Source organism: Neomonachus schauinslandi, chromosome 3, assembly GCF_002201575.2.
Source record: "Neomonachus schauinslandi chromosome 3, ASM220157v2, whole genome shotgun sequence".
Lineage (NCBI taxonomy): Eukaryota > Metazoa > Chordata > Mammalia > Carnivora > Phocidae > Neomonachus > Neomonachus schauinslandi.
In genome coordinates, this window is record NC_058405.1 from 180,724,226 (window position 1) to 180,734,836 (window position 10,611).

At 37.4% G+C, this 10,611-nt stretch overlaps 1 pseudogene; it reads right to left on the reverse strand.

The window, feature by feature from the left end:
- Positions 1–9,282: 9,282 nt before the first annotated feature.
- On the reverse strand, positions 9,283–9,366 carry LOC123324460 (annotated as a pseudogene).
- Positions 9,367–10,611: the final 1,245 nt, after the last annotated feature.

Genomic DNA, 10,611 nt, shown 5'->3' on the forward strand with positions numbered 1-10,611 from the left:
TTGAAAATTTCTACATGGAGCATGCTTAATATTCTTTCTGCCCCTTCACCCCTCTCTAAAAAAAATAAAATAATAATAATAATAATAATAATAATAATAATAAAAGAGGGATAACAATAGTAAAGCTTCCCCCAGAGAATTATTGTGAGGATTAAATGATATACATGAAGTGTAAGCCGTAGGTACAAGTTAGCAAACCCTTCCCTGTTGGAGCAATTCTGTCCATGTTATGATGTCATTGGTCCTCAGCCATTCATGCAAACTTTCCAAGAGTCAATAGCATAAAAAATTGTGGGGGTTTTTTTCTTTGAATTTTAGGGTTTTTTTTTTAATTTTAAGTTTTAAACTGTATCTCCGCCTCTAAGAAAATTATATTTTAATAGCCTTACTAGCCTTACATAACTTAATGTATACTCTTCTACTCTGGCAAATGAGATCAACACAATTATCTGATAAAAGCTATTTTTTAAACTATTTCTTCCATAGACTCACAGAAATTGCCAGGCATTTTAACACTTGTCCCAGAGTGTGTAATTCTTCATGCTGTCATCAGTGCTAGGAAGGTATCCTGCATTAAATCTTTATCTGCTCTGAGAAGTCTGATATAATAACATACATCTCTTAGTTAATAACTCTGTTAAGTGGTGTGTGGCAAAAGTCAAAGGGTCCTTATTGGGTTTCTTTACAAATAATGGGGTTCAGGAAGCAGATATAACTAATCGCCCAGGTCTTACTCCCAACTTTGTGATGAAAAAGTTTCTGTTTTCACGAAAAATCTAGATGTTAATGAGTTCATCTCAAACATCCCCAGAATCAGATCTTAGAAACAAATAAATGCAATGCTAACCCAATAAGAGCTTATCAACAAAGGGCCTGAAAAAATGTGCCTGAAATCATTTGATGAGCCCAATAAAGAGAAAAAAATCAGCCAATGGATTCTTTCCCTTTAAAAACAAAAACAAAAAACACTCAAGAATTCTTGCTTAAACAAAGTGAAATTATGTCCTAGAAAAGTAGAAGCTATTTGCAACTAGAACATCACAACTGCGAGAGGTTGATGAATATGTATTTTAATAATAAGGGGGTGAACCTGAATCTGCAAGTTAATGGATAATTCAGAACAGAGTACTGATTTTGAAAGATAGCCTAAAAATGTTGATATGTTCTTTAGTAAATTTTAATCAACTGGGCATATCTTTTTAGTTAAAACTGTTTTTCTCTCAGCCCATCCCCCACTGAAAACCAAACCAACCAAGAGCACAACCACATACACACAAAGGAACCCAGACTCCCAACTGCTATTCAAGTGAGCCTGGCTCTCTACTCCCTCAGAAACAAACTTTATTGTCAGACTATTGTGACCTTCTCTACAGGCATGTAATTTCAAGAGTACTGCCATTAAATAATTTTTCATAAACAAAAAACACTTAAATCAACCCACAAAATAGTTCAATCACATAAAATATTTTGCAAAGAAATTCATACTACACTTCCGTTTGTTGATCCTTTTACTTCCTCATCGAGCTTTGAGAGCATTGCTAAGTAAAGCATCGTTTCCACAAATGAACATTTTATGTTGGGACACGACTTCAGCAGCACATAGCTCTTTTCATTGAAATGATTGGTTTCACTAGTGGACCTTTCCCAAATGCAGGCATTTGTTTTCATCATTGTGGCTGAAACAAGTATTTTGTTAGTCATTACCAACTAGTCTTGCCACATATACATAATACGAGAATATATTTGGTCATATTTTCTAATGGGAAAGCAGGGCACCCTCGGCATGTTTGCATAAAGTCAGTGATCCTTTAAGGTGATGCAGAAGATTCTATATCATTGTTTTAAATATCAGCTTCCAATTAGGCCAGCTACTTCTCTGTCAGCCCTTCTGCAAGGGTTTGCCTATATTTTGTCAGAGTTGGAAAATTGTCCCAGTGATACCAGCTTGTTCTACTAATAAGGAGATCTAGCTCAAGAGGAGGATTGGCTTCATCTGTGTGTTAGAACTGTGGGATAGGCTAGGATCAGTGACTCAGAAAGCAGATAACAAAGGAACAAATGAAAAATCCATTTTTGATGAGAGACACGAGCAGTAACCTTATCTAGATCATCTTTAACCTCCAATTAGAAGTTAAAGTGCACTTAGCATTTAAGTTTCTAGATTCCTGAAGGCATCACAAATTTTGATTATATTATATTATGATGTAATCTGAGTACAGGTTTTTTTGCCTTGTACCTAAATTGTGCTTCTGACATGACTGGGCATAGCTGGTGAGTTAGCAGGGCCAATCTCCAAGAAATCTGTGAAAGATCTAAGACTTGCTGGGAGGCCTCTTACACTTAGGTAAGAAAGAACCACCCAGGATGAACATGAACTGTGAGGAGACCCTTGGTAGTAAGAGAAGGATCTATCTCAATACATCATGGTGTCTGGCACTCAAATTTTCCTTCTACCTCAGCTCTACCTAGATTTATGGTAAGCAGAAGTATCACACATGAAAGTTAAAATAGCTGCCCTACAGACCCCTGCTTGATCTAGCCTCACCTCACTTTCTAATCTTATGTTACCTCCCCCACCTCCCACCCCCACTCCCATTCTTTAGTATCTAACCACATCCTATCTTCAATGCACCAAACTCCTTCAGGTAATGGTAACTTTATGCTTATTGTTGACATCACTGAAACTTCTTTCCCTCAGGCTTGCCCCAACTCCTTTCCTCACAGCTAAGCACAATCCCTAGGGAGTCTAAGAAACCTCTTAATGCTGAGGAAGAATGATGTTCAAGAAGACAGTGAGATTCTTGAGTCAAAGGAAAGTTCCAATAAAACTTGAGTACTCTGTGACTCTGACCTCATCTGTTCTCCCAAATAGGCAAGGTCTGGCAAACTAGGGATGTGTTTTTAAAACTGGGGTTGTATTTTTTTAAAAGATTTCTGATGGGGGTGCCTGGGTGGCTCAGTCAGTTGAGGGCCGAACTCTTGGTTTCAGCTCAGGTCCTGATCTCACAGTTGTGGGATCAAGCCTCATGTTGGGCTCTGCGTTCAGTGTGGAGTCTGCTCGCACTCTCTCTCAAATAAAAAATAAATAAATAAAATCTTTTTAAAAAATTTATAGAATAGGGCGCCTGGGTGGCTCAGTTGGTTAAGCGACTGCCTTCGGCTCAGGTCATGATCCTGGAGTCCCGGGATCGAGTCCCACATCGGGCTCCCTGCTCAGTGGGGGGTCTGCTTCTCCCTCTGACCCTCTTCCCTCTCGTGCTCTCTGTCTCTCATTCTCTCTCTCAAATAAATAAATAAAATCTTAAAAAAAATTTATAAAATAAAATAAAAAGATTTCTGATGTAGGACACACACACACACTCTCTCTCTCTCTTCCTTTTCTTCCTCACTCTCTTATCAGAAAGCTGTGTATTACACTTAGGACTAAAACACTTCTCACCTAAGTTCTAATTCCCAAGCTGGTTCCCTTAATAAATGATGATAAAGAACTATTGCATTTTTTGCAGATTTAAGGATGGACATTAGATATTATGTGGGCCAAGCTAGGAAAACTGAGGGCCCAGGAGGTCAAGTTACTTGCTCAGAGTTGCATATTTAGCTGCTGAAACTCAGGTTGACATTCAAAGTTTAGTTCATTTGCACTTTTAGCTTTCAGTTTAAAAAAAGAAGGGTGAAGTGTCACATTATGGAATTAAGTGAGTTGACCTATAATTAAAAATCAAAGTCATGTCACCCAGACCTATCTACTCTGCTTAACATTCATGACTATCACAAGTGTATCTCATAAATTACAATTATTTCTTTGGCCCCAGAAATCAATTTTGTAGATAGATGCACCATTTATATACAGAATCCCACTTTTACATTTATCTTAGGACTAGGTGGGAAGGACAGGGTTGAATATAGCTAAAGGGCATACATTGAGGAAAATGAATTACATATAATATTACATATCTTACTTCAATATCAACAATAATCTTTCATTTTTCAAGCATATTGCATATAAAGTAGGCATTATGAACTCCTTGCACTACAAGCAAACAACAGAAGCTTATCATATGGCAAATGATGAATGCTCCCACCTCCAAGTTACCTTGGGCCTAGTCAGGATGCATCTGAAAGATGTGTTAAATATCTATCAATGCCTTCTGAATCATTGCTATAAAAAGGAGATAATAATGAAGGCCCCAAGCTTGTCTTTCTTCAGGGTTCGATTCACAGGAAAAAAATAATTAGCAAAATTTCTGAGAAATTAGGTAACTTTTTACACTTTGAAACTCATTCATTCATTTATTCATTCAGAAAAAAAAAATCTGTAAAAAAAAAATCTATAATATATCATATGCACATCTATTCTGGAAATAGATCCAGAATAAAGTCCTGTCTTTTTAAGGAGTTTAGATTATTTTGGAGAAGTTAGAGAAATAAATTTAAAATATTGGATGTCAATATGGGTTGCGGAGGCTGGAAACAAGTAAAGGGAACTAGTAAAGAGGACTAGTTTATGGGCAAACAGGGCAGGAAGGAGCATGGCTCTGAGTATCTCTGCTAATAATCTACACAAGAAGGTGACATGAGTCAGGGAAGTCCTTTTTAATGAGATGCCATGCAGATGTCTACAGGGAGAAAGTTCTAGGCAAAAGGAATGGCATGAGTGATGACATGAACAGGAGCTCACTTGGCTTTGGCATTCAAAAATTGGCAAGTGGTAAGTGTGGCTGAAGAATAATAATGAATGTATGTGCATGTGAAGGAAAAGAAATTTTTAAAGAAAAAGAAGGAAAATAGATTATTTAGGGTTTTGTAAGCTGTGGTAAAAATGCATTACCACTGTGTGGTAAAAAAGTAAGATTTGCCAATACTGGTCTGGGTTGTTTGGAGGAATGGAACCAAGAAAATATATAATATTGTTTTAGGGATATAATATAATATATATAATATGTATTATATATAATATATACGAAGGAATTTATTATAGAAATAGGCTCATGTGATTATGGCGACCAAGAAGTCCCATGATCTGCTGTCTCTGAGCTGGAGAACCTGGAGACCCCGTGGAATAATTCAGGTGAGTCTGAGGGTCCAAGAACCAGGAGCATACATAGGAGAAGAGGGATGTCCCAGCTCAAACAAAGACAGTAAATTCATCCTTTCTCTGTCCTTTTACTCTACTCAAGCCCATCATCATCAGATGACACCCGTTTGCCTTAGGGAGGATGATCTTTCACCGGTCAAGTCAAATGTTAATCTCTTCTGGAAACACCCTCACAGACATACTCAGAAATAATGTTTTACCAGTTCTCTGGACATCCTTTAGCCCAGCCATGTTACACATAGAATTAACTGCCACACTTGCCAAAGTGGTATAATTTCTAGAAAAATACAAATTTAATATATGGGACTTCACAGAGCAACAGCATCATTACATATCACTTTCTGAAAACATTATAATCAGCAACTGCTATTTAATAATTTAATGTTATGGAAATATATTCTTGAATCAAATCCCCTCACTCTAAATCACTGTCTGTTTGGCTTTAATCATATATTTAAACTCTCTATACCTCAATCTGATAAAATACAAAACACGGTAACAATGTACAGCTAACACTATGGATGAGACAAGACAGTCCATTATCATTACATTTAGTCAAAAGTGTACTGGGGTCCTAGACAGTTCAAAAAGGAAATTTAAAAAAATAGAAGTTATCAGAATCAGAAAGGGAGAAATTTAGGGGTCATTATTTTCATTTGGCATAATTGAGAAACAGAAAATTCAGTAAATGTAATTAATAATAAAATGGAGAAAATTACAGGGTGAGAGATCATATACAATTTTTAAATAGTAACAAAATTATTAAAAATTCTTAAAAAGTTACTATTTCCAATAGCATCAAAAACACCAAATACCTAAGAATAAATCCAACTAGCAACATGCATACAACTTCTGGACGAAAAAATAAAAAAACTGTATTAAAAGAATGAGAAGACTTAAAAAAATAGAGGAATACACCATGTTCATAGATTGGAAGTCTCAATACTGACAAAATATTGATTCTCAACAGATTATTGTCTACATTCAATGCACCCCAAACAAAGCCATAAGAATTTTTGTGGCAACTGGCTAATGAATTCTGATATATATATATGGAAAGGCAAAGGACAAAATAATGAAGACAAAAATTTTAGAGGATTTGAACTCCCAGACATTATGACATCATGACTTCCTATTAAAGTAAAAAAAACCTCTATTCTATTCCATTCTATGTACAGTTACCTGTTTGTTCACCAAAGTGACAGAGCAATGCAATGGAGGAAAGGATGATCTTTCTAATATATGGTGCTGAATCAAATGGGAATCAATATGGGGAAAGTATGCATTTCGGTGCTTATCTTAAACCACATATAAAATTCCGTTCCAGATAGATCGTAGATCTAAATTTGAATAATAAACAATAAATCTTCTGTAAAATAAAATAGAAAAAATATCTCCGTGATTTTGAGATGATATTTATTTTTTTTTATTTTTTTATTTTTTTTTTAAAGATTTTATTTATTTGAGAGAGAGAGAATGAGAGACAGAGAACATGAGAGAGAGGAGGGTCAGAGGGAGAAGCAGACTCCTTGCTGAGCAGGAAGCCCGATGTGGGACTCGATCCCGGGACTCCAGCATCATGACCTGAGCCGAAGGCAGTCGCTTAACCAACTGAGCTACCCAGGCGCCCTGAGATGATATTTAGAAGGCAAAGTAAAGCCATGGTCATATTTCTCACACTCTGAAGCCAGCACAGGGCACAGGCACTGGGACAGTTTATATATATTGTCATTTATCTGCCAGCTCACCTAGTTAGCATGGGGCAGCAGTCAACATTCAGCTCCTTCTGCTCCCACAAGACCTCCTCCATTAGCTTCTTACAGGCATGTGCCAAGTACATGAGCAGCTTCATAGCAAATACGGTAGAAAAGTTCAGATGAAAACTTGTAGAAGAACTTCCTCTATTTACCAAAATAATAAACCAAAACAAATAACATATTCCTGGAGGGATTTCAGAGATAGTTTCTATCAACAAGGTTTTGAAAGATATAGTGTGATGATCCTACCACATTTTCCTTCAACTTCCCTATTTGGCCCGAGCAGAAGACAGATGGGACTTAGAAGATGGTAGTGTGTTGAAAACTTAATCAGGTGGGGAAATCTAATTGCAACTGCTGGTCCAGATGCAGCATCATTACTGGAACAAATCAACCTAGTCCTGGCATCTGACAAATGTCTCTCCCTCCCTCTCTCTCCCCCAGCCCTCCTCCCTCCTATCTATCAGTAAAGATTATCAGAAATAATTTACTTTCCTCTGGCAGGGCCAGTAATACAATATCATATTAAATGTACAGCCCTATGCCATAATATTGTCTATAGGGACTTATATTATGGCCTCTTCATTCCACAAGGCATCATTACATTGATAAGCTATTACATTTATGAGATCATGCAGATTGGGCCAGATGAGCAGGAAGCAGCAGCTACTCTAGACATTTTGGTGGAATACATGCATGAGAGACGAGAGGGAAAGAAATCCCACAAAAATTTAGAGACCTGTCACCTCAGTGGAATTTTTAGGGACAAAGTGGTCTGAGGCATATTGAGATACTCTTTTTAAAATAAAAGGCTAACTGCTGCATCTGCTTCTTTCTTTTTTCTTTTCTTTTTTTTAAAAGATTTTATTTATTTATTTTACAGAGAGAGAGCAAGAGCAGGAACACAAGCAGGGGGAATGGGAGAGGGAGAAGCAGGCTTCCCGCGGAGCAGGGAGCCCTATGTGGGACTCGATCCCAGGACCCTGGGATCATGACCTGAGCCGAAGGCAGACGCATAACGACTGAGCCACCCAGGCGCCCCTGCATCTGCTTCTTTCTATTGTTTAAAAAAAAAAAACAGAAATGTTTAGTGTGCCACTTTTGAATTTGCAGAACTATAAACCTCATTTGGGCATGCTACTCTGACCAATTTATTGAGTAGCTTGATAATCTGGTAGATCTGAATAGGGCCCAAAGAAAAACTAATTCTTCAGTTTCCCTACCACTTGGATATGACCTTGCATGGTCTGATGATGCTTGGCACATCTGTGGCAGATTGGGATACTTTACAGAATCTTTGGCAAGACTCTATAATTAGATCACATAGTAAACATTTAAAATTTTGGATCCAAACCGTGTCATCCTCTGTACACCACTATTATCATTTTGAGAAACAGCTTCAGGCTTACTACCGGGGTCAAGCAACAAATGAATGCTTGATCATAGACCACCAGATTATCATAAGACCTTAGCTGCTCATTATGAAGTAGGTGTCATCTGACCCTTAAACCATAAATTTGGGCAGCACGACAATACTTCATTGTCAAATGGTAGTGGTATGTACAAGATTGAGCTCAACTGAGCAATTCGCTCATATGCCCACAGACCATATTCACACTGCATCGACTCCCCCTTCTCAACCTTCCCTCATAACAATATGGAGATTTCCCTACAACCAGTGGACTAAGAAAACAGTGGCCTCTTTTAGAGATGGGGTCATTTATACAGGTTTACTCTGGAGTGGCCTGGAGAATAGTGATGAAGGAAAATCCTCCAGTAGACCAAGCTTTGAGCTATGTACCTGGTTGTTTGCTTTGCCTGGAAGGAAAAAGAAATGACCAGTGGTATGAATCTATACTACTTAATGGAGAGTGAGTAATGATTAGATGAATGGTGGAGAACTTGAAAAGGATATAATTGCAATATTAGTTCTGTTAATGGGCATGCATGGATTGTGAAGATAGTTGTTCTTCATGTGAACACTTAAAAAGAGTAACCTCAAACAGGTGGATTTTTTTGAATTATTTTTTTTCCGTTTTCTTTTTTTTTTTAACTTCAATTAGCCAAGGTTTAGTACATCATTAATTTTTGATATAATGTTCAATGATTCATTAGTTGAATATAACACCCAGTGCTCATCATATCATGTGCCCTCTTTAATTCCCATCACCCAGTTACCCCATCCTCTCACCTACCTCCCTTTCTGCAACCCTCAGTTTGTTTCCTGGAATCAAGAGCCTCATGTGGTTTGTCTCCCTCTCTGATTTCTTCCCGTTCAGTTTTCCCTCCCTTCCTCTATTGTCCTCTACACTATTCCTTATGTTCCACATATTAGTGAAACCGTATGATAATTGTGTTTCTCTGATTGACTTATTTCCCTTAGCATAATACCCTCCAGTTCCATCCATGTCAATATAAATGGTAGATATTAAAAATATGGAACGCTTCATGAATTTGTCTGTCATCTTCTCTGTATCGTTCCAATTTTAGTATATGTGCTGCCAAAGCAAGCACAAATAGGAGGATTTTAATGATCATCTAGACAATATGACCCATTCTATGGAGGTCAGTCAGATTTCTGCAGACGCTGCTGTCCAATAGATCCATGTCCAATAGATCCTTGAACAAAATAGCTATGATTTCAGGGGTAAACTTTACACATAGGCTCAAACACATAAATTACCACCGCCGATGCAATTTTGGCTAAAACACTGCTGAATGCCCAAAATGCCACCAGTAGAACAAATGCTGAATCCCCAGTATTGCACCATCCCCCCCCATTTCCCAAGGACATGAGTCAGTAAGCTGGTACAGGTTGATTACATTGGACCATTCTACAGTGGAAAGAGCAGTACTATTCTCACTAGAATAGACACTCTGATTATGGATTGTCCTTTTTTGCCCGTAAGTCTTCTGCCAAAAACCTTCATTCAAAGATTTATTGAAAACCTTATTCAACATCATTGTATTCGACACAGCTTTGCTCTGATCAGGGACACAGTCTCTTACCATCTCTCCCATCATCCTGAAGCAGCTTTACTAATAGCACGGTGGAATGGCTTTTTAAAGACTCGATTATGGATTCAATTGGTGCAAACATCTGAAATAGGGTCCTCCGGGATGCCATGTATGTTGTAAATCAGCAACCTCTATGTAGTACTGCTTTTTCTAGTCAAAATTCATTGGTCCAAGAATCAATGCGTGGAAAGGGAGACTCTTCTCACCATTAGCTTTTGTATTCCTCTAGTGAAATCTTTTGCTTCTGTCAACAAAATTTTGGATTCTGCTGATCTCTAGACTATCTAGTGCAGTTCTATATCTGTGTAGTCCAATATGTAGACACGAGCCACACTGAAATCTGGAAATATGGCTATTGCAACTGCAGTAATAAATTTTAAAATGTATTTAATTTAAATTAATTTATTTTTTTTATTTTAAAGTAATTTAAATTTAATGTAAACATTTCCATGTGACCAGTGACCATAATATAGGGCTAATGTATATCACAAGGTCTAGAGCTCCCAAAAGGTGTATACTTACACCAGGGGGCATAGTAATGGTTCCATTAAACTGGAAAGTTAAAATTGATAGCTGGGCACTTTAAGCTTCCATGGCAGTGATTCAATAGCTGCTCTACTATCTGGAGTAATCGATCCTAATTGTCAACAGGAAATTGTATTATTACTAAACAATGGGGGTCTGGAATGCAGAATATCATCTGAGTGCCTCTTAACACACCTATGTCCTGTCATTAAAATC